The sequence below is a fragment of the Anguilla anguilla genome, chromosome 16 (assembly GCF_013347855.1).
Source record: "Anguilla anguilla isolate fAngAng1 chromosome 16, fAngAng1.pri, whole genome shotgun sequence".
In the NCBI taxonomy this organism is placed as follows: domain Eukaryota; kingdom Metazoa; phylum Chordata; class Actinopteri; order Anguilliformes; family Anguillidae; genus Anguilla; species Anguilla anguilla.
In genome coordinates this window covers 11,562,214-11,576,972 of record NC_049216.1, presented here as the reverse complement: position 1 = coordinate 11,576,972, position 14,759 = coordinate 11,562,214, and the positions used below count along the sequence as shown (strand labels likewise).

General features: G+C 45.0%; 1 long non-coding RNA gene across 1 annotated transcript in view; it reads left to right on the top strand.

The window, feature by feature from the left end:
* LOC118214821 overlaps positions 1-8,620 on the top strand; it is a 39,724-nt gene extending 31,104 nt beyond the window's left edge. The window contains exons 2-3 of the long non-coding RNA XR_004762690.1: positions 2,321-5,267; positions 7,653-8,620. This is a non-coding gene — a long non-coding RNA (uncharacterized LOC118214821). The remainder of the gene's footprint in view (positions 1-2,320; positions 5,268-7,652) is intronic.
* Positions 8,621-14,759: the final 6,139 nt, after the last annotated feature.

The following is a 14,759-nucleotide window of genomic DNA, read 5'->3' as shown; positions in this document are numbered from 1 at the left end:
TCTCAAAAAATATCATAATCTTTGGAAAATATTCAACTACTTCTTTACTTGTCAGTTTAAGAAGGAATGTTGTTGTGTGTGCCTGTGTGTGAGTGTGTGTGTATGCACGTGCATGCATGCGTGAGTGTGTGTGCGTAAGAATGTGTGTGTGTCTGTGAGTGTGTGCATGTGTGTGTGTGTGTGTGTGTCCGTGCATGAGTGTTTATGTGTGTTTAGGCGCATGTGCATGCATGTGTATATGTGTGTGTGTGCGTGTGTATGTGTGCATGCGTGCATGCATGCGTGTGTGTATGAGTGTGTGAGTGTGTGTGTGTGTGTGCGTGTGTGTGCGTGTGTGTATGTATGTGTGTGTTTGTGTGTGTTCGTGTGCATGCGCGCATGAGTTATTATCTATCTCCCCACAGTGGCTGGACTTTGACTGCGCTCGCTGCAGCTGTCCTGCTCCTGACTGGAGTGTCTCAGTATCTGGGCTTCTCTCAGCGTCTCAAACAGCAGAACCTGTTAAATAATTGTCAATAAGTGCATATGATTCCCTCCCTAACAGACATCTGTTTGTGACAGCTTTGTCGCCTTTATCGGCGGCGTGCTGTCACTTCTCCCTGGCGGGGAATGTGAGTTTTATACCCGGTGACTACCATCCGGGGCGTGCGGAGATTTGCACATGAATCAGCTGTCACCATCACTGCGCTCTGACAACTTTGTGACAGCCTCCATTCTGCGTGCGAGAGACAGAGCCACAGAACCGCTTCCTCTTTGAGCCATCCAAAGTTTTCAACAGCTCCCCCCTCCCCCCAAACCACCCCCCCCCCCACCCAAGCCTCCTCCACCCCATCCTTCTCTTCCTGTTGTGATGGAGAAGAGGAATATCAAGGTTTATCTCATTATTTAGAAAACTTTGCTCGTCGGCAAAAGAAGGAGGGGGAAAAAAAACAACTTCAGAATTACTGAATGTGAGCACTGCAGGAAGAAGATGAAACATTCTTTTCCCACACTGCTACCCCCTGCTTTCAACAACTACTTGAAAGTGATTCTCCAGGATTATGATTGAGGGTCTTAGTCCTGAAGATAACTGTTCGACATTTTGCTAAGTCGTTTGTGTCAATCTTGCATACTCAATTTTGAGTCATCTTCAAAGCTCTCTTTCTTACTTGGGCTTTTTTTTTCTTTTTCCTCCACTGACGTTCTGTCATTCACAATGGTGTTGGAACACTGCTGTGGACATCGGAAACCAAAAATAAAGATTTGACTGTTTTTACAGACCTAAAATTAGCCTTTTTCACGTTTTTCATGTGACGTCGATAACACCTGACCGAAAGCCGTTGGAAATAAGGAAATGAAAACATTATTTAGCAGGAAGGTGGAAACTGACACACGTATCCTCCAGTTTATGCAGAAATGAACATGGAGCCTTTCCACGGCTTAAGTGTTTCCTGCATAAACTCCCCCCCTCCCCCCCCCCCCCACACACACACACCTACACACCTAGGGTGCCTCTCTCTGCAGGGCAGGTTGAAGTTCATCTGACGTTTAACTGTCCATCGATAACTGTTTCCCCTTGTGTCAACATGTCTTGGCCCACAGTCTTCCTGGTGGTGGATGAAGCTACAAGTTACAAGGCAGTGGATATTTTTAAATGCTAGAATATGGAAAAATGCCTGAATTGGCAGGACATATCATGTATCTATATAAGCTGTACCACAATGTAAATATTTAATAATTACAATTAACCCACTACTTACTACAATACAAAGAAGGCTTATTTTAATATGAAAGTCTATGAAAAATTAATGAAATTAAGAAAGTAATGAGTCCCCAGACCCCACTTTGGGAACCCCAGATGCAAAGTAGGGGCATCATGGGCCTTTTTTTCCTACAGTGACGACTACCCAACTTAATTTCTCAGGGAGCGTTTGCTTCCCTGCACAACAATTCCAGAAAAACCCATCTGTGGGGAACTGGAAAGCACTCCATTTCTAACTGTCGGTGAGTGAGGAGAGAAGACTTGCGTATAGTTGTGGACGATTTCAGTCATATCAACACAGAGCTTTGTGTTCCTCCTACATGGTACTCTAGACTTTAGGGGAAGCGGTGAACAGGGACAGGATGAATATAGCTAGGCCTGGTCATTGCATCAGTGCTTATGGTCTTATGTTCGTATTCTGGGGCCAAAATTTTTTTGCATTAAATTTGAGTCATTCATCATCACAGGATGTGGTAAGGTTTCTGCATTCTCTCTACCCATTTATTCATTTATTTGTCTGCGTCATGTGACCTTTGTTTAAGCAGGTAAAGTTAATCAAGAACCACTTCTCATTTTCAGCAGCAGTCGGAGGCCAGGGGGCTGACAGCACGGCAAACCCGGGGCGATTAAGACACCCCCATTTAGCGCCGCGGGACGTATCATCGTTCCCCGGTGCTGCCGTCGGAGCGCCTCCTTGGTTACACGCCGCCGACCGCGGCCGCAACCCGATCCCTCTGTTGAGGCAACAGCGGCGCGGGCGAACAGCGCTCCTGCGTGTTTCCTGGCCGCGGGTGACGGCGGGTGACGGCGGCGCGGGCGAGATCGCGAGGTTAAGTAACCGACACGGCGGTTTAACCGCCCGACGCCTCGGAGCGGCCCGCCCGCGGCTGCCAGCTCGGCGACGCCCCGTTTTCCACGGGCCCCTCTGGACGTCATCCAGGCGCTGAATGTTTTATAGCCCGTGGCACGCTATCCAGTTTCTCCTCCGCGGAAACAATCGCCCCTTATGGATGCATTAAAGTGAAGCCATTTTAGCTCTTTCGCGCGCGGTAGCTTTTTAATGAAAATGCTTCCGCTTTTTAATCCTTATACTTTAAGAGATTTTGTCCTGTGTGCACATTTTTCATTACTATGTACCCCAGTAGTAACTGAGAATTTAACCTAAGAGTCAAGGACACTGCTTAGACACAAAACAAATCTAAAGGGTCCTTCCACATGAATATTCATGATGAAAAATTGGGTATATTGATGCTGGCTGTTTGAATGTGAGAATGTAGGACCCCCATTGTTTTTGCTAGGATTATTTTTATTTTTCTTCTGTCTTTTCCTACATTTCCACCCATTTCCCAAGCTCAAATACTCTGGGATGACTGCCAATCCATTACGTATGACAACCATGCATCTGACACTCTAGTTGGTGCTATAGCGCCACCTACAACATTGAAATACAGCAATCCCGTTTCTTACGTGCCAACTTTATTCCACATACATATGTATTTGTTCTTCATCCTGAACAAATTTGCTCACAGAACCTATTCAGTCTGCCATATTGGGATTTCTGCCGTTTTTAATTCTTTGAAAAACAAACTTTTTTTTGTACTTCTCCTACAATGTTTGCTCAATCCTCACCAAACTCAGCATGCATAATCTACAGCATATCTCTGTGTTGGGTTGCGAAGGAACTTGATGCGTCCAAAGATGGCAGCAGGACAACAATTAAAATTTAACCAAAACGGATGACCATGCCCAAATTATGATTATGGGCCCAAATTTACCAAAATTGGCCTGGATGGTATTTGGATTAGGCTTGCAGTCCACGACAAAGTACTCCCCAGTGCACAATGGCTCACTCTTGGTGCTTGGTCCCCGACATCAGTGCTTGTAGCTATATATTTTCTTTGTGTTTGTTGAGAAGGGGATTGGGGAGGGGGTGGGAGGGGAATGGTGGAGAACAAGTATATAAAGAAATCTGCTGAATACAGATTGTTCTATTTGCCACTAATGAAATACAGTTGTAGAAATCCACATGTCGGATTTGTATGATTACATTTTTGAAAAAGCCATATTGTTTTACCACAATACAGGGATCTTAGAGTGGTAGGGAGTTAATAGTTTGAAGCTTGATGCTATAAATGGGATGGGATCGTCCCTTAAGAGAGCAGTGCTCGACATATGGTACTAAATCTCTCATAGCTGCCATCTGCCTGTGCTCTAACGGTTGGGAATGCTGACCTCTGCTGGCACTAAGGTCATCCAACAGTGATAAAACCTGAGAGGTATGTTCAATATTCTGTCACCAGGGGAGACTGCATATGATTTTTTGAAGTGTCTTATTTTAATGTAATTATTCAAATTTCTATTGGCATGCACATGCAGAGTAAAAAAGAGTGGGGGGGGGGGGGGAAGCAACCAATGGACAAATAAGCACAATATGACAGCTGTGTTTATGCATGTGTGCATGTGTGTGGGGACGTGAGAGTGAATGCGTGTCTCCACCTTTGTGCGTGTGTGTGTGTGTGCATGCGTGTCATTGCGTGTGTGAGTTTGTGTGTGCATGTGTGTCAGTGTGTGCATGTGTGTGTGGTAGATGTGGCCCTGATCAAAAACGTCTTGTTGAACAGGAACTGTGGATGCAGGAAATTATTGATGGATGAAATGCTATGTGATATATCCTAGCATTTACAAGCTCAACTATACATTCCCAAAAATTATTTGTAGCTTCACACTCCCATGCCCTGCTCCCTGTGACTGGAGGCTCTGACATGCTGCAGTGTCCACTGGTGGGTATAATGTATTAATAACAGCATCTACAGTAGGCAGCTGGATGTCGCGTGAATCTGAGCTGGGAGTTAGCTGGGTTGTGCAGGAAGCATAATTGTGCATTGTCATTCTTCCTGTTATTTATTTTATTTCCGAAGGCCTCGTTCCCAGAGATTTTTACACTGAAATGACAGATTTAAGTTGTTATAATAACGCAGCCATTTTCAGTCAGAATTGCACAGAATGCATTGACTGTGAACATCTGCCTCTGAAAGATGCCCTAATGCTCATTGTGCAGCAAATAAATGCAGATTGTGCAGGGATTTTTAATAATACAGACTATTTATCTCATCGTCTTATTATTTTATTGTGTCATTGTGTATCTTCATAATTTAACAACTTCACACTTGTATTTGGCAAGCAAAAATTCCCAGAGCAAAAAAAACATAAAATCAATAACTCTTCCTCAACACCTGTCAACTGTCAAATGTGTTACCAGTTCTGCAGGCAGAGCGCATATAGTTTTGAGTGATATCCTTCGATCAGCTGTTCAGTGGGAACGCACGCTTTCAGATTCAAAATGTAGCCGAGAGCCATTTGTGATATTTATTCATTCATGCGCAAAGCAGCAGCGAGCTGTAGCGGTCCCGCTCCTCAAAGAGCCCAGGACGGTGGGGGTGTGGGAGGACAGACTCACTCACACTGACTCTCTGCGTTCCGTGGGTGTTTTCCGGAAGTTTGGCCGGCTCATCATCCCCAGAGAGAGGTGAGGAGGATGGGGGGGGGAGGGGGCGAGGACCGATGCATCACCGCGAGATCAACTCGTATGGTTTTTTTATTAAATAAATAAATATTAAATACATATTCAGATAATGTGCCCGGCCTTTGTATTTTAAGTACACGTTTGTCTGAGTACACACTTTTACGCGGTCTGGCGGTCAGAGGTCACGCTTCCTAAAGACGTCAGAGAATGATTCATACGGCACAGAAAGCTGGGGGATGATATCCTGTGTGCGTGTTTACAGCCGAGCGGAGGTTTTTTCGGTTAAAGTTTGATGCCGACGCGGTCAAGCTGTTTACACGCATTATTAAGTGGACCGCCATCGTAATGCAGAAACTCTCCATCTTCAGGGTCACCTACTGCAGCGTCACTAAACGCTGATCATTACCGCGACATTTGACTCATTTTCTAACGTATTTTTGGAAGAAAAAAAGGGGGGAATTTGAAAGTAAATTCGCCGTCGATCTTCACTCAATCAGCGGTGCTTTTTCGAGCGCCCTCGCCGGCATGGGCGCGTCAGTGAGGGAGAAGAGGTGCTCTTCAGCGAGCAGCCCCCTCCGTCCGGCGCTCACCGGCCTCGAACCGCAGCACCCGCTGGCCCGCCGACCGTCTTAAGTCACGCCCCCCTCCTGCGGTAATAGCGCCCCCCAGGCCCACGCGCACAGCACCCACCCCGCCCCCCACCCCCGCGCCGATGCGTTTCGGGGATAATTGCTCCCGACAAGAGGGCAAGTCACGGGCGCGGGCCTCGATAAGCGCTCCAGCCAGATGACAGCGCGCAGAAGTATATTAGCGACAGTGTGACATATCGCATTACCGCCGCCAGAGCAATAAAGGAGATACTAAACACTGTGGCAGCTTAAAGACGAGCCATTTCTCCTCTCTCCGGAGGGGCCATTACGGCTCGTTTGCTGGCGCCGGTACCTTCCTCCCCAACTGTCACCTTGGAATGGAGACGCCGGGAAGCCGTTAACCGCTTCCACGCCGGGTCAGGGATCCGGCCGTGCCGCGGGGCCGTCTCCGTTCGGCGCCGTCAAAGTTTTTTTTTTTTTTAGCCGTTTGGCAACCCTTTCGATTTTTTTATACTAAATTAATTCCATTTTTTTTTTAGTACTTTCCTCTCGTTTTGCATCTGTGCGACTCATAGCATCTGTACTACTCTCGGCCTGTATCGCCGGAGAGGACGGTGCCAGGTTAGAACAAAGGGAAACCGAGCAGCCTGTGGGTTTTTTATATTGCATTATAATATCTCCCTCCCCGCCCCAACGCACGTTCCGTTTGTAATAAATAACAACTCATATTTGATTGAAAACATAATTGTACGTCTCCAGTTTGAAACTGAACAATGCGTGTCATCGCGTGTCTGTTGGCTGGAGTGTAATTTACTGTAATAGCATTTATTGGCTTGAAGTCAAATAAACACACCCCCTCAGCCCAAGATTAAGAGGAATAATTTGTACATTTTGATTGTTGTGAAACTGCAGGTGTATTTTATTTAGCTGGAAGCCTTCTCTAAGAATGGAAAAAACTGGCCACATCTTTGAAAAGTGAGCTCCGGAAAAAAGAAATATATATCAACCCACGCTTTTCCCCCCCATTTGCTGCGAGAAGAGGCAGACACTCAGAAAGCCATTTGGGTTAATTATTTTAACACTCGTATTTAGGAAAAACAGCCGCAAACGTAACCGGATCCCCCTCGACTCCGGGACGTGTCCCGAACCCGATAACTTGTACATGTTTTATAGCTGTTAGGTTATAAATAATTTCCGTGGGGCCGAGGCCCCCCCGGGGGGGAGGGGATCCGGTTCTGTCAGCTTCGGTTCCCGCTAACATCGTTTAGCGATATTAACAAATTTTCGACGATAGTGTTTCACGCTTTATCTGGGAAATCTTAAAGTCTCACGTCGTAAATATTCAGTTATGATATTATCGCGCTCGGTGCCTGGTGTGTGGTTGGGAATATCAGATTGCATGTTTTTTTTTTTGTTTTTTTTTAATAATAAATAAAAAAACAGAAAAGGACACGGGGCACTGGCGCTAATAGCCGGGGTCCATACAGCCCGCCACGCTGGCCGAGCCCTCGGCAGCATTTCCTGTTGTAACAGAGAGGCCAGGAGGGGTGGAGAAAAAGAAAGAAAAAAAAAAAAAACAGGAAAGACCAGCTGCTTTAATGGAGGCTTTTATGGGGGTTTTTTAGTTGTTTTTTTGTGTCCTGGCTCCATCGAGTGCTCCTGTTAAGGCGCTCATTAACCTCACGTTCTCACATCCTCCATCACATTCGATACTTTCACAGCCCAACCCGGAGGTGCCAGAGCTAATGAGGCCAGCAATTAAGTCCAGCTTCTAAAAATGTCTCTTTTTTTTTTTTAGGAAGACAAGCCTACTGTATGAGGACAGCGTGCCTTCTTTAAAGTCGTCCATGCCAATTTCCCTCTCAAAGTTAGCCTTCAGAAACTGCTGTAAAAAAAAAACGTAAGCATCAAAATAGACAAAATGGTGAAATGTTTAATTTTCAAACAACCAATGTCAATTGTAATGTCTGAGTATATCTGATATTTCAGTAACGTGGAAATAATTTTAATAAGGTGGAAATAATTGTGCGGCCTACATCCAGCTTCTAGAAACACCGCCCTTTTATGCACATGACTCAGTCTTTAATGTGTTCAAATTTATGTGTCCTTAGTAAAATGTTGAAGTATTTCTAACATTTCCGAAGTTTTCTTAACATCACATTTGGGATTGATAAAGTGAAGGAACCTGTATCGTAAGCCAAGGATTCTTCAACGGCAGACTAATGTCATTTTATCAGCGACACCATCAGCAACTCCTAATGGAAAAAGATTTCTAGAGGGGAAAATTTGCTGGTGCTAATTACAGAAACTTAAAAACCCCTGAAGGTTCCCCTTTTTTTGTGAACAGATGGGCTCAGGTTTAAGCTACACATTATGACACTTCCTCGCTACACCGGTGCATTTCTAAAGTTTCCCATAGATCTTTAATCAAATACTTATCTCCCGGGAGCTGTTGGCCTGCTTTTGTATGACACAGGTCCATGACATAGCTGGAATACCAGACTTCGTTTGTTCGGAGTACCGAGCGGGAGCGTGTACCAATTCTGTGGGCTGCATTAGACCTGACACATTTTAATTTCAGCTTCACACAATGGCAAAGCCAGCTTCATCCACACGACAGCAGTGGGGATTTGACTTGACTAATGGAGTCTAGTGGTTGCTGCATGTGAAATGAGTAGCGTGGAGAATGAGTGACAGTGCAGGTAGATGTTTCAGAAGAGTTGTGTGTGCTTTGATATCTCATGTAATCGTGACTGTGTGTGTGTGTGTGTGTGCGTGCATGCATGCGTGTGTGCGCATGTGTCTACATACCTGTCAACATTTGTGTATGCTGTGTGCCCATTTATGTGTGTACATATCTTTGTGTGTGCACATGCATGATTGTATATGTGTGTTCGTGTGTATGTATGTGAGTGTGTGTGTGCATGAACGTGTGTGTGTGTGTGCGTCCGTGAGTGTGTACCCATGTGCGTGCATGTGTGCGTGTGTGTGTACATATGTGTGCATGTGTGTGTGTGTGTGTGTGTGTGCGCATGTGCCTGCATACCTGTCAACATTTGTGTATGCTGTGTGCCCATGTATGTGTGTACACATGCATGATTGTATATGTGTGTTCGTGTGTATATATGTGAGTGTGTGTGTGTGCGCATGTGCCTACATACCTGTCAACATTTGTGTATGCTGTGTGCCCGTGTATGTGTGTACATATATTTATGTGTGTGCACATGCATGATTGTATATGTGTGTTTGTGTGTATGTATGTGAGTGTGTGTGTGCATGAACGTGTGTGTGTGTGTGTGTGTGTGTGTATGTGTGCGTCCGCGAGTGTGTACCCATGTGCGTGCATGTGTGCGTGTGTGTGTACATATGTGTGCATGTGTGTGTGAGTGTGTGTGCCGTGTGCGGGGGTGCATGCGTGTGCGTGAGTGTGTGTGCCGTGTGTGTGTGTGTGTGTGTGTGCGCGTATGTGCGTGCGTGCGTGCGTGTGTGATTTTCAGCGCCCCTTCGGGTACCCAGCCGGCGTGGGGAGACGGGGAGGCGTCAGCAGCGCTCCTCCAAATCAGACATGAAGGCCCTGGGCGGCGTCAGCCTCAGACAGCTGTTTATCGGGGATGACAGTTTGCAAATATCTCAATCTGGGAGAGGGCACTCGGGCCGACGCAGAGGGGCGGCGTGAAATCGGAGGAGTCAGCAGTCGCCGTTTATCCCATCACGAGGCGGCGGCCGCCTGACAGGCCGAGATTGTCACCGGACGCCGCGCGCGCCCTCTCCCAAAATATCCTGAACGCCCTGAACCGCGCCGCACGCATGAGAATTAAGAGCCGGCTAAATGAAAATGCTAAAACTGCAGAGGTGTGGGGTGAGGGGGGGGGGGGGGGGGGGAAGGGGGGGTGGAGGGGTTGGTTGATGGTGGTCTTGTGGGCGGGGATCAAGGGAAGAAAAAATGCAAATGGAAGGTGGGCTTTCTCTTTGGAGTGAGCGGGGTGTCAGGCAGCCCCTTCCCTTAGCGTGCAGGTGGCTATGCGGGCATCCAAGCTGTCCAGGACATAAAGCTCTTTATCGGTCATCTCCCGCTACAGTTTTTTATTTCAGTTTGGTTTAATTTCCTGCTTCGGGTGTCTGTTTTGATTTTGGGCAGATGTTGCTTTCTGCTCTACCTTCATTTTAGCAAGACCCTGTATTGCACTATTGCATCCACTGTTACGTTACAACTGTGAAAGGTGTCGTATCCAATTGGGGAAATAAACGCATGGAAAGTAGCTGTGTATTTCTTTTCTAGTATTTGGATTTACCTGAATACATGTCTATGGAAGATATTTACGTTATATTACATTTAGTAGACGCTCTTATCCAGAGTGACATACTTTTTTTTTTTTACATACAATCCAGTTACACAGCTGGGTACTTACTGAAACAATTCAGCACCTTACTAAAGGGTACACCTGCAATGCCTCACCTGAGAATCTACAACCAGAAAATCTACAAAGAATCTAAACTTACAACCATTTAAAAGCTTAGTCTCCTAACCATTACACCACAGTTGAAAGAACCTCCCGGCTAATTTTCTCTTTACCTTTGAGATATTAAAGGACAAATGACATAAATGAGGGAGCTTAGCATGATAACCTGTTTATATTCTTCTTTCATAGTACTGAAACATGTGGACTGCATGATTTTGGTACTGGTTCTGTGAATTAGCATTGTTGAGGTTGGTTGATCTTGCCTGTTATTTCGATTGATGAGAATAGTGTTTCCTTGTAAAATTGAGATATTTAATAAAAGGCATATCCCCCTCCTTTACCTCTGGCTCGTTTAAAGTTGTAATCAGGCTTAGTTCTCAGCACACAGCCTCATTTCATGCAAATTCAGGCAAGCATCGACTTCCCCTCTTGTGGACCACCTATCGTACTGTAGAACTGAAATGCAGCGAAATATTATTCAAACGCCACACACAGTGATATCAAAACCTAATTCGGTTGAAATAAGGTTGGCACGTTTCGCGTGGTTTAACATCAGTCAAACATTAAATTCAGAACTGGCATACGCTGTTTGAAGGATCATTTGATTGCTCATTAGCGGTACAAACCATCCATTGAATTAATTGGGAGGGGTTCTATTGAGGGCCTCCGTCCCTTTGCCATTTTACAGCTGTAATTGTACTAATTAGCCAGTCATCCTACAGCTTTGGCATGTCCACCATTTCGCGTAATTTACATCGCAATGCTGTGAAGCAGCTGTGACATCCATACAATTTGCTGTGGATCTGCCCGCACTGCGGCTATCTGACGCGGTTCAGCCACGTGAGGCTATCTGAGTGGAGCCGCGAGGCTCGCGGCTAAACGCTGAATTGTGAATGTCCCTCGTCTTAATTATGCATTGAAAAAATCCCCATCGCTTCTCCTGTGACAATGGGTGATGTGAAAGGAAGCACACAGTGGGAAAAGGGTTCCATTGAGCCCTGCGCAGGCCATTCCCACGATGGTCCATTTACGTAAGATACTGTATGTGTACAATGTCTTAGCTGAAACTGTATTATGAGACTGATCGCATTGTGACCAGGAATAGCCTTCTGTATATAATTGGCAGTTTCTATATATGGTCAAATTCCAAGATATACATTCCTGACCACTCTGGTATGTGCGTGAGTGAGATTTAAAGCACGCACTGAATGAAACAAATTATTTTTCCAAATGACAATAAAATACACATTTGGGATATACAGTGTGTTGACCTCATTTCTTTGGTTTGGTGGAAACTGAACCTGGTCCCAAGGCTAAAATTAAAAATGGTGACTATTTGCTCTTTCTATTCACAGCATGACTTCCCTATTATGCATCTGCAGTAACAGGTAGCTTCATTACGCTTGACTGAGAGTGGAACAGACATTAATTCAAGCAGTAGCTACGGAAACAACTTAACTCAAGCCCCCACATGGCCAAGATTCCGGCCTTCTGAGATTGCTCAGCTCAGACATTCAGTGGTCCTACAACCAAAATATGGAGCTTTTAAGTGGCACCATTGTCACGTAGGTGGTCACCCATTTAAGCACCTCCTCCCTGGAGTCTCATCTGCAACTATACCCTCAAAGCATGATACACTGGAGAATAGCTACTATCTGGGAGTTACTTCAACATCATTCTTTCAACACCAAAAATTTGTTCTGTGATAGCAACAAGATGAAGGCAACAATAAGAGGAATTATTGTGTAAAAATACCACATCGTTCTACTATCAATATCTGCAAATAAACATAAAAACCATGGAATAAATACAAAGTCTTACCGTTGTTTTTACACCAAGATTCAGTGGTAATCCAAAATAAACATGCAAATAAAAAGCAGGGTTTTTTTTCTACATAAACTATTAATTTAAACTAATCTACTGGTTTACTTGTGTTGGCACCAAACCTGGAATGCAAGGATCTCGTTTTTTCGACGGTAAGGTTGTTTTAACCTCCGGATACGTGAGCGTGAATGAGACCTGCAGACTGGAGAGGAACGGAGGCACTGGAGGGTCAGATGCCACGTGTGGCTGAGCTCAGCAGCTGTACAAACAGAATTAAAGAAATTACGAAACATTTTCCCAAGGAAGCCCATAATTCTCCGGGCGTTTCGGAGAAAGGTGGAGAGGAAGACGGAAGTCGCGCTGGAATTCCCCCCCCCCCCCGTTCCTAATTTCCCTCCCGATGGCGAAACCGTCCCTGATTGTGTGTCTTAGGCCGTGCTCATGGAGCGGTTTCAAATATAAACACACTGGAGAAACAGGAGAAATGCTAAAATGCAATTATGTTAAGTGCAGGCATATGTGGGCCCACGGACTGATTTGTAGGAATCACAGTTATGTTGACCTCTGCTCGGACCGAATCGGGGAGCAAACAGTCTTGCCATCATCATCATAATTCATGGCCGTAGTAATGTCGTATTATAATGTCATGTTTCATTACAGCATCAAAAAAAGTCACAATCCTTTCTCCTCTTCACATCGCGATATATCAAGTCCACCTGGACTGAAAAGAATGTGACCCTGTACATTTGGCCAAGGAGCACATATGCACGCATTTTAACAATAATGATGTCACTGAACGTTCGTGGCTAAACAAAAGTCAAGGCCATCACTTGGGGAATTAATCAAAACAAAATATGGATTCAGCTCTGTATGCACTGTAGCTATAAGCTCATCAGCAATGACATCACCCTCCCCGTCACCCAGGCAACAGCTTGCCAGGAATTTGTCAGTTGCCAGTGGTAGACAGTAATGCCCGTGATTGAGCCTGATATCTTCCAAAGATGATGATCTCACCTATGACTTGTTTCTCCTACTTTTTCCACCCCAATTTGGAAAGCCTAATTGAAAGGGTCATCTGCAGCTCAGCGAAGGTGAGCGTTCTCTAAAGAGCACGTAGCCAGCCCATCGCTTCTGTTTCATCAGCTGGATGACGCTGTGTCTGATCGGGGTGCATCGCTGCACCGTGCTAAAAGCCCTAAGCTGGCGTGTCACTCTGGAGCACCGTCATTTGCTTGTTTTATCACACAGTCCGTTGTGTGGCCCTGGTTTCCTTCAAATCTTACTTTATCCAAATACGCAGAAATTAGCGCCAGTAACAAGGAGTGCAACCCGAAAGTAATATTCCTTGGTTTCAGAGGCGTTTTTTCTTCTTTTCTTCGGGCCTCTGTTTTTAAATGTGGCGAAAATATAACTCTCTTTAAAATAAACAACGGAAAATGTAATTGTGACCTTGCAGCGTGGAGATTGCAGTTATGCGGCTTCGTCCAATCACGCGGGGTCCTTAGGGGAGTGTAAGGACTAAGGTCCTCGCTCTGGAATGTAAGCAGTAAACTCAGAGCTCCATTGTGGCTCTAAGTCATGTGCCTCTTCCCCCTGAGCGTTCTCTAGTAAATTAAGACACAGCCAACAACGATAACCAGAGATTAGCCGGTCTTTTCCCCACTGCTTTTCCTGTACAACGCGTTCCCGTTCTCCAAAATAGCATCACTCAAGCTCTAAAGGCGTTTAGAAATGGGGGCTTTGCTCTCTAATTGTTATAAAATGGTGTTAACAATGTTTATACTTGATTGGACATACCATTTAAAATTAGTTTGACACGCGAGCAAACCCAATTAAATAACTTGATTTGACCTGGCAACGGCTTCACTCTGCAATTAATGAACCAAATTCTTTTTTTTTCTTTGTTTTTTTCCCTTTATTGGGAAGCTCCTGGAAGGAGTCGAGAGAAGGTTGCCTCGGTGCTAAGAAACCGCTTTTACCCCCAATCTCGCTTGATGCACATCATAATGACTCACAGCAGTACTCTTCATACTGACTTTAAGATTGCGCATCATTTTGAGTATCCTGGGTTTCAGCTTCGACGTGTATTAATCAATGAAACATGCGAATGCAAAATGCATGATGCAGCATTGTTTCGGCCACGTTAGCATGCAGCACCATCGCTGCGTCTAATGAAACTAGCGGTGATGATTTAACAGTTGCTGAAATGCACGCTGTATGTTCTCAGGTTTGCATGTTATTTCTTCCCTGTAAAGCTGAGTGGGTGTGACTGACAGGGTTCGTACTGTGTTGGCCGTAAGACAGAGGGGAAGGGTGTGGGAGAAATGATAAAGCAAACCTGCTACCTGGAAGAGTCCCTGGGGCTCCCAGAGTCCTGCAGGCATGGTCAAGATTCATCAATACAGCTCTTCAGCAATTATTGAACTGGTGTCATTGAACTGGTGATTAATATATATATAATATTAATATAGATATTTATTTATATAAATGTAGAAGGTATTATATATATTTGAAGCCAACCCATTTCATTTTATCTTGTATTGTCTTTTTTGGGGGGGGTCTGATAAACAGCTCAGGATTTCTGCATGTAACACTCTCTTAGCATCTAACATTACATTAAT